This window comes from Amphiura filiformis, chromosome 2 (assembly GCF_039555335.1).
Source record: "Amphiura filiformis chromosome 2, Afil_fr2py, whole genome shotgun sequence".
NCBI lineage: Eukaryota > Metazoa > Echinodermata > Ophiuroidea > Amphilepidida > Amphiuridae > Amphiura > Amphiura filiformis.
In genome coordinates, this window is record NC_092629.1 from 36,082,887 (window position 1) to 36,108,173 (window position 25,287).

Genomic DNA, 25,287 nt, shown 5'->3' on the forward strand with positions numbered 1-25,287 from the left:
GGGTTTAGGGATTGTCATGCAAGAGATCAGAAGCTGGAGAGACACATTGGTCCCCCAGGCATTGCATGGTGACCCTGGTCCCCACCCAGGTTTCTGGATATTTATCAATAAAACTTTCACCCACCAAATTTACAAAAGTATACAAAAAGTCCAAAAATTTAAGAATTTGCGACCGTAGCGAGCCAAACAAATTTGATTTTTTAAAGTTTTTTTGGTCAAGAAGGTTATATTTGGGGAAGAAAGTTTGTTCAAGTTTCACAGAATTACCCCCCCCCCCCTTTTTGAAAAAAAGTCCACTTTTTCAAAATATGCCCCCCAAAAAAAAATATATATAATCCTGGCTACAGGCCTGTACTGCTGCTAACGTATTGATGAAGTAGTCCTCTTTACAACATAACTCAAGAACCACAGGACCTACAAAAGTATATCTATGATATTTGAATTCGGCTCGCTGAAATGATCAATGCAAATTTTTGCCAAAGCTCTACCATTCCCAAGATGCTGTGAGCTACGCAGCTACCAAATCGCAACAGTTTAAAAGCTTTTAAAATAGTTGCAAACCTTAACCTGGTGAACATAGGCCTATGGTAGAAGTGAAGAAATAAATTCTCAAAAGAAAGTAGGCCTATATGCCCCTAAAGACCCTGCCGGATTGAAACAGATTGAATTTTCAATCTCGCCGTCCCGAATTAGGGACAAATCGTTTTCGACTGTAGGCCTATTCAGGCGGGTGATTTGAATTTTCAAATTTCAATCAAAACTTCTCAATATTTTACAATCTTTTATCGATTAAAGTTAGGGGCAAATCTTTTTCGATTGAATTTTCAGTAGAAAGGATTGATTTTCATTGTTTTTCAATCTTTTGCCGCGCGTTCCGAGACAAATCCTTTCCAGTTCAAAAAAGATTGAAATGTTTACTCTAAAACTGTTTACTCTAAAACAAAAATCTCATTCCAAACATATGCAACACATGTCATTTGTCAGTACATTAGGAGTAACACTTGATTAGATAGTGAAATCAGTACAAAGAGAGTGCAAACAAACAAACAAACAAACAAAAAATTCAATCTATTTTTTAATCTATTTATTGATTCCTTTATCATCGATCGTTAAAAGATTGACATATTTCGGCCAGTTTAAGGGCTGGGGTATGAACGTTTGGACAGTATTTTATTTAGGGACATTAGAGCACATCAGACATATCGAATTGCATTCTGAATACGAAGAATGTCATTCTGATATCAAATAATTTTGATTTTTTGAATTTCGCAATTTAATACACATTTTATGGCAAATCATTAAAAATTGATATTTTTGATATTAACAGTACTTGAAGTAAACTTTATAAATCTGATGATTTATACTTAAAGTGTATGTAGGTGGGATGAAAAGCCGACGATCAATTGAAAATTTTGACCTTTCGTATTGAAGATATGGATTTTTTTCCCAAAACACCAAAAAAATTAGGTCTTTTTGGGAAAAAATCCATATCTTCAATATGAAAGGTCAACATTTTCAGTTGACCGTCGGCTTTTCCTCCCTGCTACATACACTTTAAGAATATAATTATCATTAGATTTATATAATTTACTTCGAGGACTGTTATATATCAAAAATTTGAAAAATATCAAATTTTTATAATTTTTCATAAAATTTGTATTATATTGTGATTTTTAAAAAATGAAAATTATTTGATATCAGAAAGACATGCTTAATTCGTATTCAGAATGCAATTCGACAGGTCTGATGTGCTCTCATGTCCCACAAAAACTACTGTCGAAACGCAATAAACGCTCATTTTGGATCCCTTAAGAGAGTAGCCTATAATTATTGTGTTGGATAATGTAAATTTAACAAAAGTACCGTTATGAGCAAATTTCATGTTATGATGAAAAACCTAAAACGATTTCCTCTACTCTTTAATTATACACCGAGTGGATAGAGTGGAAAAAAAGAGCGATAGCGAAATGAAAGACAACCCCTTTTTTGAGTGGACAAATGTCACGGATTGAAAAAGTAGGCCAAGGCTAGACCTACTCTCAAAAGAGTGAACATTGCCTAAAGAAAATGTACTTTCTTTCATTTTGAGAGTGTTTTCCACTTGAACGGGTTGTCCTTCGTTCAACTCCTTGAAAGAGTGGAAATTCACTCTTTTACATGTAGAGAGTTATTTAGAGTAGGCCTATACCAAAAACGATTTCAAGAATTACAGGTGTGTTAAATAAACCTGAGACCATAATACCTAGGTATTTATGGTCTCAGAATAGGCCTAAATTAAATTTTCGAGCTCTTTCGGCCCCCGTTTCGGGCTTTCGGCCTGCCAGAAATCAGGCCTGCCAGAAATCGCAGGCGCCCTCTGAGTCAATATGATAATAGTGACATAATTTTGTTCATATTCATAAGGTATATTATGTATGGGCATATTATTCCTAACTGCGAATGTTTTTAAACGCAGATATGATTTTAATATAATACATCTAACAAAAATCCTGTTGAAGATGAAAATTGATCCGCTACAAACAAATTGACCAATATTCTTGTAAGCATGGCAAGAATACCTGATTTAAATCAATGTCCTAATGGAAAATTCTATCCATAGTCAAATTATAGGGAATTTTCTTAGGGAAAATTGCACATATTATAATATATACTAGAAACACCAAATCATTAATTAATTGATTTTCTCTGATGGTATGCAGCACGGCAGGTTGAGAGCCTTTAGAAACCCTTCGTTTTCTGTTGATTTACTGTGGAAGGAAGCTTTAATTTGGTATTATTGCTGCTTGGATGTGAAGTGGTAAGTATGTTTTATTCAATTATAAGGAGAATCGTTTCATGCTTCCGAGAGAAAAGCAAGAATATCATAATATGTATATGGGCATATGTACCGGCATCCTCATCTCTGCATGTCCTTCATGATGTTCATCTTCGTGTCCATGGTGTTGCACTTTATTTCAGATGTGGATAGGCCAGGGCCATTGGCCTACTAGTACAAGTACATGTATGTGATGTGCGGACAATTTGTTGCATCCAGCCGGCAGGATGTGGTATGGGTGCAATTGCCTCATTTGGGCCTGTGGCATGCATGTGGTAGATGTGTGTCAAACTGTACCAATTGGCCAAAAAATGCATAATTAATTCAATAATTGCCCCAAAATGTTGGTGCGGACTCACTTGATCGAGAAATCTATCTACTATCCATGAATGATGACACGATAGTTACTGTGTGGATAGAAGATAGAGGGTTGAAACTTTTGAGGTGGGGTTAGTTGACACGTGAAAATCGCATAGAAAAATATGGTTAAAAATTTTTAACATGTTTACCATTTCTTCAATATTGCTTTAATATGGTTAAAAAGCAATAATACAAGCAAAAAGTGCACACAGAAAGTACATTTTATAATATTTTAGGCTTCTCACATTTTGGTCCATGGTGACACTCGTCACCTTGTGTCCAAAGTATTGACCCGCACTCCCACTATATATTGATTTTTTCAAAAGGGTGCCTTCAAGGGAAGTATATAACCCTATAAACAACACAATATAATTATTTTGAAATTTTTATAAGCCGTGTTTCAACGAAGCCCACCCTATGTTTCATGTTACCCCAGGGGTGGGGTTAGTTGAAACTACTTTTTTTCAAATTTTCAAATTGGATTATATGAATAATCATAGGTATCTAAAATGAGCGTTTATTGCGTTTCGACAGTATTTATTTGTGGGACATGAGAGCACCTCAGAACTATCGAATTGCATTCTGAATCTGAAGCATGTCTTTCTGATATCAAATAATTTTCATTTTTGAAAATCACAATATAATACAAATTTTATGACAAATTATAAAAATTTGATATTTTTCAAATTTTGATATATAGCAGTCCTCGAAGTAAATTATATAAATCTAATGATACATTCTTAAAGTGTATGTAGCAGGGAGGAAAAGCCGACGGTCAATTGAAAATTTTGACCTTTCATTTTGAAGATATGGATTTTTTCCCAAAAAGACCTTATTTTTGTTTGGTGTTTTGGGAAAAAAAATCCATATCTTCAATACGAAAGGTCAAAATTTTCAATTGATCGTCGGCTTTTTATCCCACCTACATACACTTTAAGTATAAATCATCAGATTTATAAAGTTTACTTCAAGTACTGTTTTAAAATATCAAAAATATCAATTTTTAATGATTTGCCATAAAATGTGTATTAAATTGCAATTTCAAAAAATCAAAATATTTGATATCAGAATGACATTCTTCAGTATTCAGAATGCAATTCGATATGTCTGATGTGTTTTAATGTCCCAAAATAAATACTGTCCAAACGTTCATACCCCAGCCCTTAAGCAGGTCCAATAAAGTTTAAGGCTGTATTTGTAGCATGTATGTACCGGTATATACTGATATGGTTAGTGTTTCTTGAAAGTAATCGGTTTGCGTTAAAAAGACAATTTTGTGAAAAATGTTTCAACTAACCCCAATCTCCCCTACCGTACAAATTCCGACCATATTATGAGTCTGTTTAATTCTGCAACCTTGCTTGATCAAATATGCAAATGATGTAGAAAAATACATCTACATACATGTATAGCAGACCAGCACTGTACAGTACCGGCTTTGGCTGGTTACCAGTTGTACTTGTCTAGATCTATGTTAAAATCGACATTCAGAGCCTACAAGACATGGTGCATAATCGTGACATCGAGAATTGACGCAAATTTTACGGTACAATCTGTCATCCTAGAAAGGATAATATATATAAATTGAGAAAATATTCTAGGTAGGCCTATATCTTTTGTACTAATGGGCAATTCCACAGTAACTGAAGGACATTTGCACTCTAAAACGACATTTCAAACTTGGGAATCAAAAACACCTTTATTAAAAATATCAAACAAATGTTACCATTTCATTACTAATACTGATACCTTCAAATTCCACATCTTTTTTTCACAGAAATACCTTTCGTGTATGAAATATGAATATTAATGAGCTCAGTAACGGAAGGACGGTAAAACGGACATGGATTTTTTACCTAAATTTCTTTCGCATAAATTATGTGAATTTTGTAAGGCAACAGTGTTTTCAAGGTGGAAAATGTAATCCTTTGAGTGTTAGCTACTTAATATCACTTTTCATTTGAAATTATGTGTTTCGGTAATATAATTACAATGCCAAAAGTGGATTAGCCATGGTAACGGAAGGACAGTAACGGAAGGACAAAAGGTTTACTAAATTTTAGGGGATAATAAAATACATAAGAAACACAAAAATCATGAAAAACACCACAGTATGTAAAACTTTCAACTCTCATTGAGCTATTTTGTACAAAAAACCTGTAACAACATTTTAATGAGGATGTGTAAATTGGATCCAAAGTAAGGCAGTTTTTCTTTAAAAAATCACAAAATTTGGCCAAAAAACAGGTTTTTTGAAGAAATTTCATTGTAAACATATTTTAAATTATCTGTAAATGACAGAGCACATTGAACTCTTTCATCTGATACCAAATGTGTCATTGTAGCATGTGTAATTTCAAAGTTCTAAGCATTTTTCAATTTTTTTCTCATGTCCACTTTGCCCTAATCTAAAATACTGAAAATACAAAAAAAAAATACATTCGAGTTCATTTTTTTCTTCTGCTGGGTAAGAATTTTTTTTCTTACACTCAACAGCTTTTTTTCTTGCAGGTTAGAAATGGTCGCATCATCGCATGTCATGCATTTGGTAATCTTTTGTGAAAAAAAATACGGTATGTACAATGTACATTTTTATGTAAAATGATAAAAATATCAACAATTTTGATTCACTTTACAACAGAACTTTTAATTTTAAAAATGAATAAATTTAAAACCAAATTGTAAATAATTCTGGAAAGCTTATAATTACAAGGATGGCAAATCAAACAAAGTGTAACATCATAATACAGGGTGGGTAATGGGATGTGTCAGTAATTATGTGTACCCCCAGCAGTGTTCGATTTACCAGAAAAAAGTTACTTACATTTGTGCAGGTAACATATATCTGCAGAAAGTGAAAGTAACTTGCAGTGTTGCACACAATTTTTAAACCATATAAAATAGGCCTGCTAAGAATACACGATTTTGGAGGCCAAAAAAACGCACCCCGATTTTCCAAAAAATGCAAAAATCCGTGATTTCCCGCCAAAAACGCAAAATCAAATCTAATCTAATCTAATCTTTTTTCTTTTTTTTTTGCGATTTTAAATTTTTTTTTCACGGATTTGGAGAGTCCCTGAGCCTAACATCAAGTGCTACCATCATTAAAAAAAAATTGAAAAAAATAAAATAAATAAAATTAAGAAAATAATTTTTTTTTTTTTTTTTTAAATATTTTGTGGATTTAGAGAGTCCCTTAGCCTTGACCTAGAGTGAGGTACTGCAATCATTTGTGGTTGATTTTTCAAAAAATAAAAAAAAGATACAAAAAAATTACAAGTTTGTATCCAAATGGGACCGATTTGTAACTTGTGTTCACTGCATAGTCTATTGAAGATATAAAAAATGCTTTGGTTTTGTACATAAGTCTATATCTTAGATAGATTTTAAGTGAACACAAGTTACAAATTGGTCCCATTTGGATACAAACTTGTAATTTTTTTGTATCTTTTTTCCAATTTATTTTTTTTTTAAATGATGGTAGCACTTGATGTTAGGTCGCTCTCCACTCTCCAAATCGCAAAAAAAAAAAAAAAAAATTTTTTATAGATTTTTTTCAAAAATGTCAAAAAATGCAATTGGAGCCAAAATACGCAAATTGCGGCGCAAATAACGCAATTGCGTATTCTTAGCAGCCCTAATATAAAATTAGAAGTTTGTGCCGGGACGGTGAAACTAATCATCTTTTTTACAGAAGAAAAGTGAAAAATTGTGTCATTTCTTTAAAGGGACCATTGAAAGAAAATATTATTTGGTATCAAAATAAAGCCCATAAAATATAGAATCAATATCTAAAACAATTGAAGAACTAACTATTTTAGAAATAAAAATACAATAAAAACAACATACTCGATTTACCCCCCTTCCGGCGCTTACATCGCGCGTCATTTATCAAAAAGTAGAAAATTAGGCGCTTTCCGGATAGCGTCATTGTGGTTCAGCGTTTAGAGTTGCGTTGACATTTTTGCGGGATAATTTGACAACAGCGATCGCGATCTAAATATCAGATGCAATAATCATGATAATACAACCACTTATATAATTATTTAAAGGTCAAGTAAAAACAAAATACCAGTTGATTGTCCACATGTTATCAAAAAGAGGAAGTGGAGGCCTTTTTATTTATCATTTATCATTTTTTTACAATGCAAATGGATTTAGGCCTATGTATTATTCCCGGACATTAGGCCATATAAAATTAATATTTTGGTTCTCGTCCATAGGATTTTCATGAATTGATGAGGGAGGGAGGTGTTTTTTTTGTGTGTTTTTTTTTCCCAGTGTAAAATCAGCATTGTCTGTAGTTTTTGGTCTTTTCCAACAGTGCTCGAGGAAACGATGAGGCTCTTTTTTTTTTTCAAATGTGAGATTCTGAGGGATAAACCCCCTAGAGTACCACAAAAAGACTTGGAAGTGGTCCTTTCTCTAATAAACTTATTTATATGTATGAAAAATTCATAAATCATTCCAAAGTCTAAAATAATTGAAAAATCTAAAAAAAAAAAAGAAATTGAGGAGGGAGGGGACGAGAACCAAAACATTAACTTCATACGGCCTTATTAGTTGTGTAACTTGTAGAGGAGGATGATAGGATCGAGGCTCTTGTTATTTGATGGTTCTCTGAGCATGCTGAGAGGATGATTTAAACAGAGCCTCTAATTTGAAATGCTTATTGGACACCCAGCAAACACAAAAATGTTTTAAATAAGTTATATTTTGGCTTTTGGTTTAGGTAAAAACGTTTTAATAACATTAAAATATCGGGTTATATAAAGGTCATGATAACGTTTTAAAACGTTTTGTATGAAAACACACTACAACAATATTTTTAAATGTATTCAAAAATGTTATTGTAAACTATTTTTGCAAACATTTTTGCCAAATATTGTGTCAATACTTAAATCACATTATGTTAAAAATATTTGAACCCAGCAAACACAAAATTGTTCTTAAAATGTTTTTTTTTTTTTTCAAAACCTTTTTAATATTTAAATGTCGGGTTATATAAAGGTCATGAAAAGCGTTTTAAAAGCGTTATTGAAAATATTTTGGGCAAACATTTTTCATAAAATATTTTTTCAACCCCAAAATAACATTCTGTTTAGAATGTTTTGTATCAAGTTTTCAAGAATGTTTTTGGAATGTTATTAAAACGTTTTTATACCCTTTATATAACCCAGCATTTAAACCTTTTCTGTAAAACATTTTTGTTTGCTGAGTAGTACATTATCAAAAAATGTTTTTAAGGCTATGAAAACGTTTTATACTCTTAATATCCTTTATATAACCCGACATTTAAACGTTTTCTGACAACCTTTTATAACCTTTTGTGAATGATGTCGAAAACGTTTTGTGTTTGCTGGGCAGAAGCAAATCTAAACAATTGACAATATTATTAACTTTTGAAACAGTGACAAAAAGTTTTCCCTTATAATAAAGAAAATAGCATTAAACATTTCAGACTCCTTCAATGGCAATGCCATGCGAAAGGAAGCGGGCCGGGCGGGGACGATCAATTGTCTTTTTTTTTCATCATCGTCATGACTTTATGTAGGCCCTACATGGCATGTATAAAACCATAGAACTAATTATTATGAGTAGGCCTAGGCCTATGATATAGTGACGATGACGAAGGGAATATCGCCAAGATTTGCCGCAACACATAAATTATATATATGTAGGGGAGATTGGGGTTAGTTGAAACATTTTTCACAAAATCGTCTTTTTAACGCAAACCGATTACTTTCAAGAAACACTAACCATATCAGTATAAACATATACATACATGCTACAAATACAGCCTTAAATTTTATTGGACCTGCTTATGATTATTCATATAATCCAATTTGAAAATTTGAAAAAAAGTGTTTCAACTAACCCCACCCCTGGGGTAAGTTGAAACATAGGGTGAGGTTAGTTGAAACATGGCTTGTAAAAATTTCAAAATAATTATTATTGTGTTGTTAGGGTTATACTTCCCTTGAAGGCACCCTTTAACATACAATCAGTGTGAAAAAATGAATAAATAAATATGTGGGGAGCTGGTCAATACTTTGGACACAAGGTGACGAGTGTCACCATGGACAAAAATATGAGAAGCCTAAAATATTATAAAATGTACTTTCTGTGTGCACTTTTTGCTTGTATTATTGCTTTTTAACCATATTAAAGCAATATTGAAGAAATGGTAAACATGTTACAAATTTTTAAAAAGTCAAATTTTTAACCATATTTTTCTATGCGATTTTCACGTTTCAACTAACCCCACCTCAAAAGTTTCAACTAACCCCGATGCCTATTTTTACATTTCAAAGTTCATTACACAAAATAAGAAATACAATAAAACTTTTATTTAACATTATTCTGGGACTTACTACTAGTGCTTATGATACTCAAAAAATAATCCCCTGAATCTTCAAACAACATGGAGATAACGCATCTTTTCTGAGGGGTATAAAAATTAGTCAGCAAGTCAAAAAACAGATATTCCTTTCCCAAGCCAACACTGGTGGGGAATCAGTGCTGTTGCTAATTTGGTGGATGACCCTTACTAATACCTATTACTAGGTGCCAGTATTTTACCAAATTATTTTTTTGTGTCAGAAAAAAATACAATGTTTCAACTTACCCAGTGTTCCAACTAACCCCAATCTCCCCTATCACATCATTTATTGAGCGCTATATCAAAAATTACCACAGCGCTGTACAATAGCAAATAACATGGTTAAAAACACAATAATATAGAATTATACAGCAAAAATAAATATCACTACATGTACAACAATAATTATTAAAAAGCAACACGATAAATCATCAATAGACCATAATAACATGATTAAAATACAATTTAAAAAAACCCAAAGCAAATATAATGATAAAATAAATGTAGGCAAATACCAAGGATGCATATAAGGAACAAAACATTATTGAGATGGAAAAAGGTGAGTTTTTAAAAATTTCTTGAAAATATTGACTGAGGATGAAAGGCGGATATGGAGGGGGAGCAAGTTCCAAAGGCGTGGGGCAGCAACATTGAAGGCGTGGTCCCCTATTGACAGTCGAGTACGAGACACTTGAAGTTGAAAATTACTACTGGAGCATAAATTTTCCCTGCTTGGTTTGTACTGAATGAGTAATGAGGACAGGTAACCAGGTGTGAGATTGTTGATACCTTTGAAGGTCAAAAGCAGCACTTTGAAGATAACCCTCTCATTAACAGGCAACCAATGTAATTCTCTCCGAGGGGTGCTGAGGACTGAAGTCTATTGCATCTAAAATGACTCGACCTGCCCTGTTTTGCAGTACTTGCAGCTTTTTCTGTCCTTAGCTGAAATTCCAAACAACAGCGAGTTCGCATAATCCAGGCGGGATAGGATAAGCGAGCGAACCAGGTGGTGGCAGCTTTCAACCGTGATATATCTCCTGATTCTATAGATGTTCCTCAAATGAAAGTTAACTGTTTTAACAACAGATTTCACATGGTCCTTCATAGACATAGTTTGGTCAAATACTACACCCAAATTTTTGATTGTAGAAGATGGGGTGATATTTATATCATCAATTTTGAGAGAGACATCTTGCAGCTTTTTCAAGTTATGTGAGGATGCCGCAACAAAAAACTCAGTCCAAGACCCCGGTCACACATACATAATTGCGTCATCCAACCATCGTTTTATTTACCATGGTCCAACTATAGTTGACTAAACAACGTACGGTCACACAGCAGTGTACTGTAGTTGGATAATGATTACTCGCAGTCATATGCTCATGTATGCTAATTACACTGCCATTCAAAAGTATTGCTAAAATGCATCATCGGATGACGCATTGTGGTCACACAGGTGTTTTTTGTACTAACTATGGTCCGACCATAGTAACTTGGGCATTAACTATGCTAATTAGCATAGTTGGGGAAAGATGGTCTGACTATAGTCTGACCATGGTTCCGTGCGGTCACACACTACCTGTACCATGGTCCGACCATCTTTACTTGGTAAAAACATGCACGTGTGACCGGGGTCTTAGAATTGTTGAGCTTGAGCATATTTATTGTCATCCACTCCAGGGGTAGCACTAGGTTTTAAATCCAGGGGTTCTCAGAACCCTGAACCCCTGAAAGTGTTAAAAATATGCGCTCAAATCCTAAAATGAGGGGTTCTCTAGTCAAGTATTGAATGCCCGTTTCAATATATCAGTATCAGATTTTGTGATTTTGGTTATGTGTAAATAGTTTATGGCCTGGCAAAAACGCGATCTCCCTTTCACGCCGCGATTCTCGCTATTAAGGCAATGTCATGTAAGGGACCGATCGTTATTTACGGCAGGGGGTAATGGGCGCTTTGGAAAAATATTGACAAAAAATTTCGCGTTCCCCCCTCCTGGTTCAACGAAAAATTTTGTGTTCCCCCTCAGGCTCGAGTCAAGACCCAAAAAAAATTCGGATTCCCCCCTCAAAACGCCCATTACCCCCCTGTCGTAAATAACGATCACTCCCTAACCAACTATCTGGCTTTTAAAGAAAGTTCCCACGCAGTGTACTTGCTATAAAAGTGTTGCTTTATGCCATAAAAGTTCGCCGAATTCCATAAAATGCAGTTCAACTTTGGCAAAGTGCAGAATTCAACAGCACTTGACCCATTGCAAGTCACATGTGACGAGTGAAAAAGCCATGATTTACTCAATAAAAAATGACATTTCATTGCTAATGAGTTCAAGTTTAGGCCAAATATCATGATATTTATTGAATTACTGGAGTATTTTGACTATAAAACATAATTCAAGGGCAAATTTTTGTCACCTTTTCCTTCTACGGCCTCGTATTTCACCGCTGGCATATCTCTACACACCACCCTTGAAGCATTCCTTACCGATCCCTAGAATTAGAAATTACCAACTCACGTGACGTGTCGTCATTCAGTACTGCAATAAAACTCATCAGTGATTCTATACAATATCACAATCTGTGTTAAATTACGCTGGAGGTGTGTATTTTATTTTTATTTTTAAATTATGTTACAATGCTACTGGCGACTTCACTTCAACATTTATGTTATTGCATTTTATGTTACATAATTTCTGGACAGGTCGTAAATATTGGAGATCGACGCTTTTATTTTTCTTTCACATGTTTTCATTTTTCTGCGCATGAAAACCCCGAACTGGTATGCAAAATGAATAGATGCGCTCAAACTTAAAAAAATGCGCGTGGCGCGCAAGAACGCAACTTAGCGCGACCCCTGATCCACTCATAAATGTCCTTAATACATGTCGACAATTTGGCTAATGCTAAATTGCAGATGATGTGCCGGCGAACACCTCCCATGGGTATTATTATTATAGGCCTATGTATAGGGCCTACCTTAAAATATTCAAGAGATGACAATTGGTTTAAAAAAAGCCTTTTCTTCCATAAGTTAACTTTCAAAAGCGCTTGTTTTCATACCCCAAACATGCCAAAGTAGGCCTAGGCCCTTTTATTTTGCAAATTTATTCCCCTAGATGCCACGTGTTTATACGGGACACTTGCCAATATTATTTGAGCCGTTGGCACTGGGGCAGTAGCTGAACGGCAGATGAAGAACATGACATGCAATCTGTTACGAGTAGCGCCTACAAGCATACATAGGCCTTAAAAAAGCCTATATGCTACAAACATCAAATGGGAGCTATTATAGGCCTACACTTATTTTAATCTATGGATGGTTAGGCCGGTGTAGGCCTAGGCTATGCGAAATTGATGTCAGTCTTTTCTAAAAACGAAATATCCAGCCAGACGCGCTGTATTTTACAAGATTTACCCAATCAACATAAACTTTGTAACTGTAGGCCTACCTTTGATAAAACGCTCGGACACTTTGCACTCAAGTTTCAGTGGGAGTTGAGATTGGATTAGGCCTATAAGCAAAAAAAAAAAAGCAAACTAAAGGCTGACAGTTAATATTGTTCATATGATTGTTTGGAGTGGCCTTTATATATGTTCCTCTCGTGGTTCTTTATCTTGAATTTGTTTCTCGTTTTTCATTGGCCTTTAAAAATAAATAAAAATAAATTTCGGCTTTTATATATAGCGCCTTTTTCCAGATCTCGGAGGGTTCAAAGCGTTGTAATTTCGCTGCTATGGTACTGCCACAATCCGATCGCATCATCTAGGCTGGATGCTGCCGAACCTGTCGCAAATCTAGCCGCACTTGGATTGTAACATCCACCAATTATCTTTTCAGCTCCCCAAATTTCATTGGGTGAAGGAAGTTTTGATAACCAAACAACTAATCACCGATTTTTGAGAAGCAGGAGGAAACTGGAGACCTCGGAGAAAATCTGCGAGCATGGATCCGGGATCGGGATAAACCAAGTTCACATAATTCTTTTGGCCGCGCGCCGGGGCTTGAAGTTGAACCTGTGACCTCAGTGTGCAAGGCGAGAACCTCGCCAACTCGCTCTCCCGAGCCTGACTTTTGTTTTGAACCTGGTCCCGTCCCATAAGTGTGTCTCAACACGGAGCGATCGTTTAGAAACAAACAAACACACTTTAATCACTCGCAAGTCAGCTTCCAAACTTGAGTCAGGATCGGCTTATGCGTTTTAGGCCCGGGCGGTTAACCTAGGCCATGACGCCCATGAGGTAGGCTAATTAGGCCTGAAGAAATTAAGTCTCATGTCATTAACCCGAAACATCATTGCCTTCTCTTTCCTATCCTCACCAGATATTTCAGAGGAAATAAGTAAAGAGTTGCCTCAGTAAAAACAAATGATACTCTGAGTCTCTTGCAAAAGCCGAGCAGCTAGCACTGACAGCTTTGACTTTGTCAATATGAAGGCCTAGGCCTAACTTACTTATGTTTCCCCGTTGTTGGCCAATTTTGTAGGCCTAGCTAGAATTTATATATAGGCCTATCATAGAAGTCATTATAGCTTTGTAATTTATATTATAATGTCCTTTTTAATATACTTGTTAGGCCTAAGGCCGTGTAAAATTAATATTTTGGTTCTCGTCCCCTCCCTCCTCAATTTCTGGGATTTGTCAGATTTTTTTAGACTTTGGAATGATTTATGAAATCTTCATACATATATATAAGTTTATTAGATTACAAGATTGAATTATAATTTTTTTTGTAAAAATCTAAAATGTTTATTCTTTACATCTCACATTTGAAAAAAAAAAAAAAAAGGGCCTCATCGTTTCTTGAGCACTGTTGGAGAAGACCGAAAACTACTGACAATGCTAATTTTACATTGAAAAAAAAAAAAAAAAAAAAAAAAAACCTCCCTCCCTCATCAATTTATGAAAATCCTCTGGACGAGAACCAAAACATTAATTTTATACGGCCTAAAAGGCACAGAAAAGTTCATTGCTGTAAACACGTTCATGCGTTGGTTTAGGACCAAGTCTGGACTATGCAGTGTTGCCATGCAGCGGAAAGGATAACCACTTTGACGTCACAGGGGTTGCCATGTGTCTCTGCACATATGAATTGGGCGGAGTGTGACGCGCCATTGGGCGCTTTGTTTTTATTTGCTGATTTAGGGGGTAAAATAAAGGAAAATTGCGTTTATCATTTTAGAAATGGATTCTATATGTTATTAGCTTTATTTTGATACCAAATATGTTTTTCTTTCAATGGTCCCTTTAAAAGGGATATTTATATTACGGTACTTCTTTGATTGTGCAGGTACGATTGAAAAGTTACCTGCACACAGTGTACAAATTAAGTGGTCATCTGGTCATCCTGAAGTCCCCCCCCCCCCCAAGGTCTTAGCCAGCCATGCGTCCACCCAGCCTAATCTAATTTTAGACGGGTGGATTTAATGGATTTTACAGATGTGATAGCTCTAAAACAGATGATTTTAAGGTTATATGAACTTGAGACTAATTCAGAGTGACATGTAAAGGCCAAATCAGGACATATATTTGACCCTAGTGACCCTTCCATGGGTATCTAGACAAGTTGTTTTATATAAAATTTGAGGGTCAAATTTTGGTGTCTGCTTGGACGGGTGGTTTCTGATTTCTGGCTAAGACTCTGCCCCCCCAAATATATATTTTTTGGAATTTGGGCATCCGGCTCAGGGTATTTTCTGCCCAGGTAATGTAATCTCGGGCAGGTACCCATGAGCCGCCGAAAATCCCTGGCTTACTGCTGGTTTTCCGTTGGATGCCCATACTTAATTTTAAAAAATTAAATATTTTCCCTTTTGGAATGGTACTTGACCTAGAGCTAATTAATTGCTTCGATCATTCATGGTTGATTTGTAACAAAATGTGTTTTTTACACAATTCTAATTTAACTTTAAAAAAATTTAAATTTTAAATTATAAATAATATACGGATGACCAAAAATTTTGACAGATGACCAGATTTCAGATATCCCTTACCCCCCCCCCCCCCTCCTTTCAAGTTCGACCTGCCAAAAAATCTGTGAACAAGTCGACAGACATATTTTTGAGTTATAGGCCTAGTTTAAAAAGATATAACATTCCCATAAAAAATCCAATTTTGGAATTCTCAAATACATGGTATTTAATTGTGGGACTAAACTTAATTCAAATCCTTAAAATAAGAAGAGGTTTATTTTAAAATCAATAACTACAATAACACTAACAGACTTTGAACTAGGATTTATCCCTATTGTGTGTGAGGCAGGAAACTAATTGGCCCATTACTCAGAATAGCAATTTAGCAAAAATATAAAGGTATCATTTACAAAATTATCCATTATATCTTGAAGTATTGATGCTAATTTATGGTTGTGTGTCATGAATTGGGGTATAGGAACAGATACAAACTTGTATGAATGAAAGAAAAATTTTTTTTCACAAATAAAAAGTCTCACTCCTAGTCCTACTCCTTCCGTGACAGAAGGATTCCCGGGAATTAGGCTTACATCGCTGGGCGTATGGCAAATTCTATTGGCTGAGACTATATTAGCCTTTTTGAAATTTATATGGCGGGAGAAGCATACAAAAGATTACTCACTTCAAAGCCCTCTCCCTTTGTGCCTGCCATATTTCAAAAAGGCTTATAGGCCTAAAGCATTAAAATCCAGACAACAATTGTCCTCCATTTCGCAGCCTGGGTAAATCTGTTTATTGTGTATTTACTTTTAAAATGTCTCTATCTCAAAAACCACTGAAACAACGTACTAGGCTTTTTTGTACTCATTTTAATAATGCATTTTTCCATGCATTCCAAATATGGTCCTATGAAGATGTACAATTCTGACAATTTAACAAATTTGTTTCAAACTTGTGGTCTGCAGTCGACACTACGTGGAGAGGGTTTGTGGGAGTTAAAATGAACAATGCCATTGGAAATCGGGCTGTTTTGGCTCATGAATTAGTTTAGACTAATTCGCTTTAATATTATATGTCTACAGAAGGAAATTTTCGCAAGCATGTTTTTCACATTTTGACTCTTTGTAATCGCAAAATGTAAACTGACCTGAAAAATATCTATAGGAACTCAGGAACCTGGTTCCCAGGAAATGTTGTGATTTAGAGGGAAATTTTCAAGTTCTAAATAAAGAAATACAGAAGAAATAGCGGGAAATCTCAACTATGTTCCTGGGAAATTGTGCACTTTTTCCAGCCAAGCTGCAAAAGTGACCTGAATAATTCAAATCACAGAAAACTATTAGGCCTACATGTACAGCAAAAATATTGAAGCTTTTTACAGCACAATGTAGGTCATGTAACTCATGTTCATACTTTGGGTTATGTCTGGTGCTGTAGGTGTTGAGTGAATAAACATGAAAAGGAAAACGGCTATCAGAACAACATTGGCAGGGTGATCAAACTTTGATGCAATTTGATTCTTACAAATTAAGTTTAACATGTAGCCAGCCAAGAGGAATGAACAGTTTTCAACTTAAAAGACCCTTTTTTTTTTGCCAAACAATCTAGAATTTAATTACCGGTACTGTCTTTGGAACCATACACTGGCACCATAAAACTTGAAATTTTCATCTAGTACTACATGTACATGTATAATTTGGTCCAATAAAACATGTTAGTAAATAAGCTCCCACTTTTGGCAGAAAAGTTGTCAGCTCAAAAAGTTCTGTCAACATGATAGTAGCAATCCCCCACCATTAGGGACACCATTAGATATTATTGGGGGGGGGGCTAGGGAGTTAGGGTCAGCCAAGGCGGCAGAATTTTTTTTTTCGCTGCCTTTAGAAGCAATTTTTTTTTTTCGCCACCTTCGGTGGCGAAGTTGTCTTTTTCAACTTTTAAGTATACCTGTATACCTATATATATATATATATCAGTGAGGCAAAATTTTTTTTTTCAAAAAACTCCCTAGCCTCCCCGATAATATCTAATTGTGCGTCCCTTAACTTGAACTGTCAACATGGAAGCCATCTCCATGGAATAAGGATGTAGATCACATACATGTTAAATTTTTATCTAGGCCTATCATTTTATTTAACCCTAGTTAGGCATGTTCATAAAATTTTGAAATTTAATAAATTCATCTAAAATTGCTTTCATTAAAAAGAGAATCGTTTAACTTAAAAAATGAGTGGTCAATCACACAGTCAATCACAATCATGTATGTAGGCCTATGAGTCATTCCATATCAAATCAACCAATTTACTGAAAATCTTGGCAGGTCACCCCCTCAGATTTTGCTGAAAATCATTTCTAGCATACCTCTTTGGCAATAATGAACACATGGAAAAAATTAGCGCTCAACTCCAAGCGGTTTGGAATCTGACTTGTCAAAATTTCACCCAGACCCCCCTTTTTTGCTCTCATGAGTCGCGTCGTTGAGTTGTCGCGTTTTGGAACACTCATATTTTGACTTTAGGAAAAAGATATTAAGCTGAAAATTGCTACCTAGAGTGACTTTCACGCAAATATGCAGAATCTGGCCTTAAAAACAGTGTTGTTCTTCCACTTTAAAAGTTATGGGTCTCCCAAAACCCCTATTCGTTTTGTCATATTTCACCGTGTTCAGTTTCCAGACCCCACTCGTACTCTTAAATAGATATCAGAGAATGTTCAAACTTCATAAAAATGCTTAATTGGCCAATATCTTTCCCCTGAAACAACAACAGACCACTGATATCTTTGATTAAATTGTGGCTTGGACCCAAAGTTTGCTCCGCAGAATGAAATCCTGAAAACACCGCCCCCACCAGTTGACCTTTGACCCCGCAGATGAATTCCGACAAACTTGAAACTTACACCATGAATGCTTAAACACTTATTCTACATCTGTACCAAATCTTAGCTTTGTAACTCCACTTTTCAAAATTCACAAATTTCACACTTTTTTGACAGAGATTAGCCAGCATCCTATATCAATGTGTGTAAAATTTGGCAAAATACCTAAATTTCATAATCCACTCTAACCAAGAAGGGGTGGAGTTACATAGTTAAGATTTGGTATAGGTAGATATCAAATGTTTAAGTATGTGTTGTGTAAGTTTCAAGTGTGTCGGATTTCATCTGCAGGGTCAAAGGTCAACTGGTAGGGGCGGTGTTTTCAGGATTTCATTTTGCAGAGCAAACTTTGGGTCCAAGCCAATACCTAATTAAAGGTGTCAATGGTCTGTTATTGTTTCAGGGGAGAGATATTAGCCTATTATGCATAAATATGAAGTTTGAACATTCTCTGATATCTATTTAAGAGTACGAGCGGGCTCTGGAAACCGTACACGGTGAAATATGACAAAACGAAAAGGGGTTTTTGGAGACCCATAACTTTTAAAGTGGAAGCACTACACTGTTTTTAAGGCCAGATTCTGCTTATTTGGGTGAAAGTCACTCTAGGTAGCAATTTTCAGCTTAATATCTTTTTCCTAAAGTCAAAATATGAGTGTTCCAAAACGCGACAAATTCAACGACGCTGACTCATGAGAGCAAAAGGGGGGGTCTGGGTGAATTTTGACAAGTCGATTCCAAACCGCTTGGAGTTGAGTGCTAATTTTTCCATGTGTTCATTATTACCATAGAGGTATGCTAGAAATGATTTTCAGCGAAATCTGAGGGGGTGACCTGCCAACCCATTGGTTGATTTGACATGGAATGACTCCTATAATTGGCAATGTTATGAGGAAAAGTATGCTCGCCTGAATGTCCCAAAATGGGCCAAATTGTGTGTCCCAGCATTATCAATGGCTTCCTATGTCATAACATGTGTGTATGTATTTTATGGCTAAATTTTTGAGCACGAAGGGCCATTTTACAAAACTTTCGCAAATGTTTCATGAAATGTGGCTTTCATTACTTGATATCAAATATTATTCAAATGCAGATTTTCTAAAAATCATGCTACATTGGAGTTTTGAGGGTCAAAATCCAAATTTTCTTCATTTTCCTATTGGATTACACAGTTTTAACTGTTCTTGGTGCACAAGTAAGCTTAATGAAGCCCGCCCTCACATGTTCAAAATGTGATCATGTCTACCCTAGTATAAAGGGCAGTAGATAGGCCTAAATCTGAGAAAACATTACAGCACAAATGCTAGCCACTGGCCATGCATGCCATGTAACCATGTTGCGTAGCATCATAGGAGCAGGCGGGTGGGGGTTGGCACATGCCCCCCTCCCCCCCAATCGATTTCAAAATTTAGAAAATCCCATTGGAAAATAGCCAAAAAATAGCTTGGGTGAACAAACTGTGGGTTAAGTTGATGATATACAGAGGAACTGAGGCAATTTGCCCAATAAAAAGCCTACTGTAGATTCAGAGGAGATGTAGCTTACACTTCCCACAGTGCATTTCTTCCATTTTAGAGCTCATATTGAAATTCCCTTACACAGGAAGGTGTGCGCCATCCTGCAGCTTTCCTGTGCTAGCCTTCTTTTGTTAAAATCCTGGGCAGGGTGTATCACTGATGCATATAATCCATCCGTTTTATGACCGAGCTTTCCTGAGGCGCGCGCTTAGCGAGGGAAATCCTGCCTTTCTGTGTGAAAACGTCGTAGCTAGGGTATTTCAATATGAGCCCTTCAACCGAGCACATCCAGATCTTGTATCTGTAAAATAATAGAGGTAGTCATTGTGACGTCAACGCCGCCATTTTGTGGGTACGGAGTGCCTTGTTGCTAAGATCACCGCCGACACCACGTTGACGCTTGACTGAAGAGGTGCGTCATGTGCTGTGACTTCCGCGTAATCGGGGGCGTCATGTGTAACACATGACATGCAGAACGGCAGTACCCACAAGATGGTGGATCCTGCAGAAAAGGCTAGCAGCCTCTATATGTTTGTTTCTTGACTATGACAGTATGACCCATAGGCCGACTATTCTCAACAAAAAAACAATGGGAACCTGTACAGGAGTGTCATTTATATGTATAAATAGGCTGATGCATTATGTTACAAAGGATTCTGGGAAGGGTAAGATATCTTCTTTGGGCTAGATGAATTCATGTGTTAAATTTCCTTTCCTCTCAATAGTCCTATTGTACCCCATTGGGTACATGTTGTATTTTGTAATTACCTAGCTGGGGGGTTTACACCCCCCAGCTAGGTATTGTAATCGGTCGGGTTCTTCCGCTGGCAACAAACAACTGTAATCTTCCCGTTTTGCTGGCAACAAAGTTAGTACGAGGAACCCATACCGTAGTAGCTCTGCACAATAGGTAGATAGATAGGGCAGCACCAATACTGAAAATGTCATACCGATAAATGATGTGTCTGTTTTGCCCGTTAGTTAGTACGAGGAACCCATACCGTAGTAGCTCTGCACAATAGGTAGGGCAGCACCATTGATACGAAAATGTCATACCGATAAATGATGTGTCTGTTTTGCCTGTTATTTTAAGTTTGTGTTGCCAACTACAACAAAGTGAAATTGCACATGTTCTTTTGCTCATCTATCAGGGCACAGTTCTTGAACCCCAATATATTTGTATATTCATTGAATAACCTTTGACAATAATGGGTACAAAAACTCATACCCTGTTCTCAAAATGCAATTATCATCTGTTCGTCATCCAAGCCCAGGGAATGTGTGTATGAGAGGATTGATGGCTAATATGATTTTGGAAGGGCTCAGTGGGAATTGAAAGGTTATTGCAAAAAACTTGAATAATGCTGTTGTCACACCATTCGACTTTGCATTTGACTTTCATTTTGACAGAAATCAGATGAATTTGAATAAACTGAAGCTTTTCAAGTCACACACACACAACTTTTATGCACAACTCTTTGACCTATATTTGACACACTTCACTGTGGGACTCTGTTAAGGGACAGTCTTTCCTTTTCTCTTTTCAAAATTGCAAACAAATTGGGAAAGTATTAAATTCCAAGATTAAATTAGCCATTATTACCTTTTATATTGAAAACACAAATGCAATTGTTTTAGAAAATCATAGGATATAATTCCATTTCATCATCTGTGCGAGTGTGTAGAGAAAGGTAATAATATTAATTTGGTCTCTCTAAACCTAAAATACCCCTTTGTCTTTATGCTACTTTATATCCACTCCATATATTATCTCCTCTTCCCTATAAAAATCTATCAAATCTGAAGTTGTTTTCAGCATTTTGGAGGTTATGCCTGTGATAAAAAGTGTTTATGTTAGTTGAAGACTAGTTTACAAATAAAGGAAATTTGCATTTCCATGCAGTCCCCTGCAAACAGGCTGTGGTATTCTGGTATCTGATTGGGTAGTTAATAGAAAAGTCAGACAACTTTTGGCTCAGAATAGGACAGTGCTCTATTCTGGCACAACTTTTGGATTCCCAGATGGGAATAAAAGTCGAAGGAAAAATACCAGTCACACGCACCATTTTGCTTCCAACTTGAGCTTTTGCAAGGGGCTATCATTTATCATTCTAACTCTCAATGGGTTAAAAGCTCAAGTTGGCTCTGAAAGTCGAATCGTCTGACATATGCTTTATAGTGACAGTGATTGGTGTACACTCTAAATTAGAAAGACAGAAGCAGTAATGGCATATTTATATAGGTTTTTTTAATAGAAATTTGATTTTTGATATGAACCATGCAGGTGTGTTAAAGGCACTCCTTAACAGTAATTGTAGTATAAATTTATGGGTTTAATATTATGTTTACTATTAAAAGTACTAGTATTAGGCTCTGGCTTATCTTTTGATTTTGATTTTGCACCCATATTTTACAGACTTTGGTGGTATGTTTGGAAACAGGGGATTAATGAGCCAGGCTTTAAAATGTTTAGCATGACTCAGTACACGGTCGATCTTACCGTTCCGATGTTGATTAAGATACTTCTTGCATCGATCCCGAGATGCGGAAAAACCAATAGTCATTTTGTCCCACATAAATGAATAAATAACAAAAACCCCCGATCCCCGGTGGACTCACCCAAAAGGTGACGCCACACCATATGATCGTCCCTTATTCTCCTTGGTCTCCGACTGACACAGACGTGCCTATCGATTGTTCATAGCACTGTGTATCAATTTCTCGACCGAGGCGAGATATACGGTTGTAGTTTCACACCTTAGGTAAAACCAAACCGGTATTGTTCGGCTGAGGATAGTTTTGACGGCATTTTCTGGCGAAAAAGTGAAAAAAACGATCCAAAACTTAGCTACATATCGTGCCTCCGTTTGTATACGGGACACACGAGCAATTCAAAATAGCCGCTCGTTGACGCCATTCATTTTGTTTCCCACGTAAAACAACCATTGCAGCCTGTAAGTTACAATAGATGTTTGTACATACACATTGTATTTCATGTACGGTAGGTTATTGTTGCTATGTTAGGGTGATTACTCTATCGTTATGTCTTCATTACCGTCCAATAAAGACGAGTTAATCAGATATTCATACGGTGGGGATTGGTAGGGACCCGTCTGACATTTTAGTAATAAAGTTAGCCAGTCCTTACTTTACCACTAACGTTAGCGACCAGCCTCCGTGCTCAGGTTTGCTTACTGGGCTTGAGTCGCGTGTTGGGGGGGTAGTGCCCCCTCCCTTTCTCCTCGCTTCGCCTCGGCCCTGTCGGGCTTGCCCTTCCCTGGTGACGGAGCGGGACCCACACCGCTCTGTTTCACCCACAGGAGTGCTCACGATCTTCTAGATGTCTTTCTTTTGCTTAGGACTCTCCGAGTTCCAGCTTGACGATTGGGATAGGCTCCGTCATCGCCATAAGACGAAGAAGAAATCTACCAAGGGCACTGGTAAGGTCGATACGGCGGATTCTGCTGTGACAGCCCCATGGGTATGGGTCATGGCAGGTCTGCTTAAGGGGGCTCCGGTCCCCGGACAAGCAGGCGGTTCCTTCGGGGACTGCTACCGCGTCCAAAGGCTCAGCAGCCAGCGAAAGCACTGACTATACGTCGGAGCAAAGTAGCAGGCAGCAGAGCGGTAACCACCAGCGAAAACCCTAGCGGGGTGTGCAGCAGGAGGATACCAGTCGACACGGTAGATTCTGCTGTGACAGCCCCTATGGGTCATGGCAGGTCTGCTTAAGGGGCTCCGGTCCCCGGACAAGCAGGCGGTTCCTTCGGGACTGCTAAGCGTCCAAAGGCTCAGCAGCCAGCGAAAGCACTGACTATACGCCGGAGCAAAGTAGCAGGCAGCAGAGCGGTAACCACCAGCGAAAACCCTAAGCGGGTTTTGTAGCAGGAGGATACCAGCCCTCTAGCGAAAATCCTCACGAGTTTTTAGCAGGAGGACACCCGTCTGTTGCAGGCATATCTACAGGCTCAAACAGCCACAGTAGTAGCCAGCGACGGGCAGCATGCAAGGGTACCCCGGGCTTGCCTGGGTTGAACCCTAGCATGCATGGGTTCAGCAGAGACGATACGCGGCTAACGCTGTGGGTGTAGTCTTAGCAGAACCAACTGGGGTTGTCACACGGCAGCGTTCCATGGCGGGACCGCCGAGTGATACCCTGGGCCCTAGAATAGCTGCTGGCTGTCCACAGGGACTGGCTGGCGATTATTCAGGGGTTGGGCTCGCAGTCTCTCACGGGACAGCGACCCAGGTGCATTCGGTGGCAGCTACAAAGACGAGCTACGGCTTGACTTCAGTGGTAGCCGCTATGCACCCGCCCATAGCTGCCGTGAGTGGTCCGCCACACACAGCGACCTTGGGCGAAGCTCTAGAGGGTACAGTGAGTAGCTTGAACAGCCTAGCTGATCAACAACCCACTTATGTCCTCGAGAGCCAGCGGAGCGTGGGTGATCCATTACCGTCAATGGGTCAATTACCCTCTCTTGATCGATCACTGTCAAATCAACAGGGCATAGCTCCATTGATTGACGCTGCCTATTCAGGTGGCGAGGTGATTGATCGGGGGTATGCACGCTCAGCTACCCGTGGTACTAGGCAAGCTCCCTCTAGCCAAGGGACAGCCGGTATAGCGGGGTACCCATACACATGGCTTGCTCCCCTTGCGGGGAACGCAGTGAGGCATGGGTACAGTGGTACACAGCCGGGAGCCCTCACGGGCACCTACGCTAGTACCGCGCCGGTACCACGCCAGCACACAGCTTGATCCCCCAAACAGGGAACGCAGTGTGGCGAGGGTACAGCGGTCCACAGTGGGGAACCCTCACGGGTACCCACGCTGATACCGCACCGGTACCGCAGCACTCGCTTTAGTCGCCACAGTCTCTGTGGCAACAAGGGGAGGCGGTGCTGGTACTGCAGTACCATGGGGTTACCCTGGTGGCGGATCCTTTCAGGGTCAGCTGCCGGCGGGTATGCCCGTGGTACCCGCCGCAGGGTGTTTCTTCCACGGCCTAGCACCGTGGCAAGTGTCGCCTAGCGATGGCCACGCAGTACCAACATCAGCTGTTGACCAGGCCAGCCGGCATGGGGCTAACCCAGATCTTGATCAGGGTAGGCCCGTGCTGCTAGCGCTAGGACGACGGCTGCGAGAGCATGCGGACCCAGTGGTGCCATGGCGGATACCTCAGGGTCTTGGGAGTACTCCCTCTTCTGCTGGCAGGTAGTCGGCGAGCCACACAGTGGTTATGCCTTCTTACCCGCTTTCAGATGCCGTCCTCAGTTACCGTCATCATCGGAGCATGATACGGATACTGTGGGCGAGGGAAAGGAGTCGGAAGCTGAGTACGGTAGTGACATCACTACAGTCTCCTTCCCCCGCTGCCCCGCGAGGGGAGCAACAGCACTGATCTTCCTCCGGACACCCCCTAA

General features: G+C 38.0%; 1 protein-coding gene across 1 annotated transcript in view; it reads left to right on the top strand.

Moving 5' to 3' along the window:
• Positions 1-2,688: 2,688 nt before the first annotated feature.
• Positions 2,689-25,287, top strand: part of LOC140146160 (steryl-sulfatase-like) — a 78,348-nt gene continuing 55,749 nt past the window's right edge. Inside the window, exon 1 of the mRNA XM_072167917.1 lies at positions 2,689-2,797. The gene's annotated coding sequence lies outside the window, so the exon portion shown is untranslated. The remainder of the gene's footprint in view (positions 2,798-25,287) is intronic.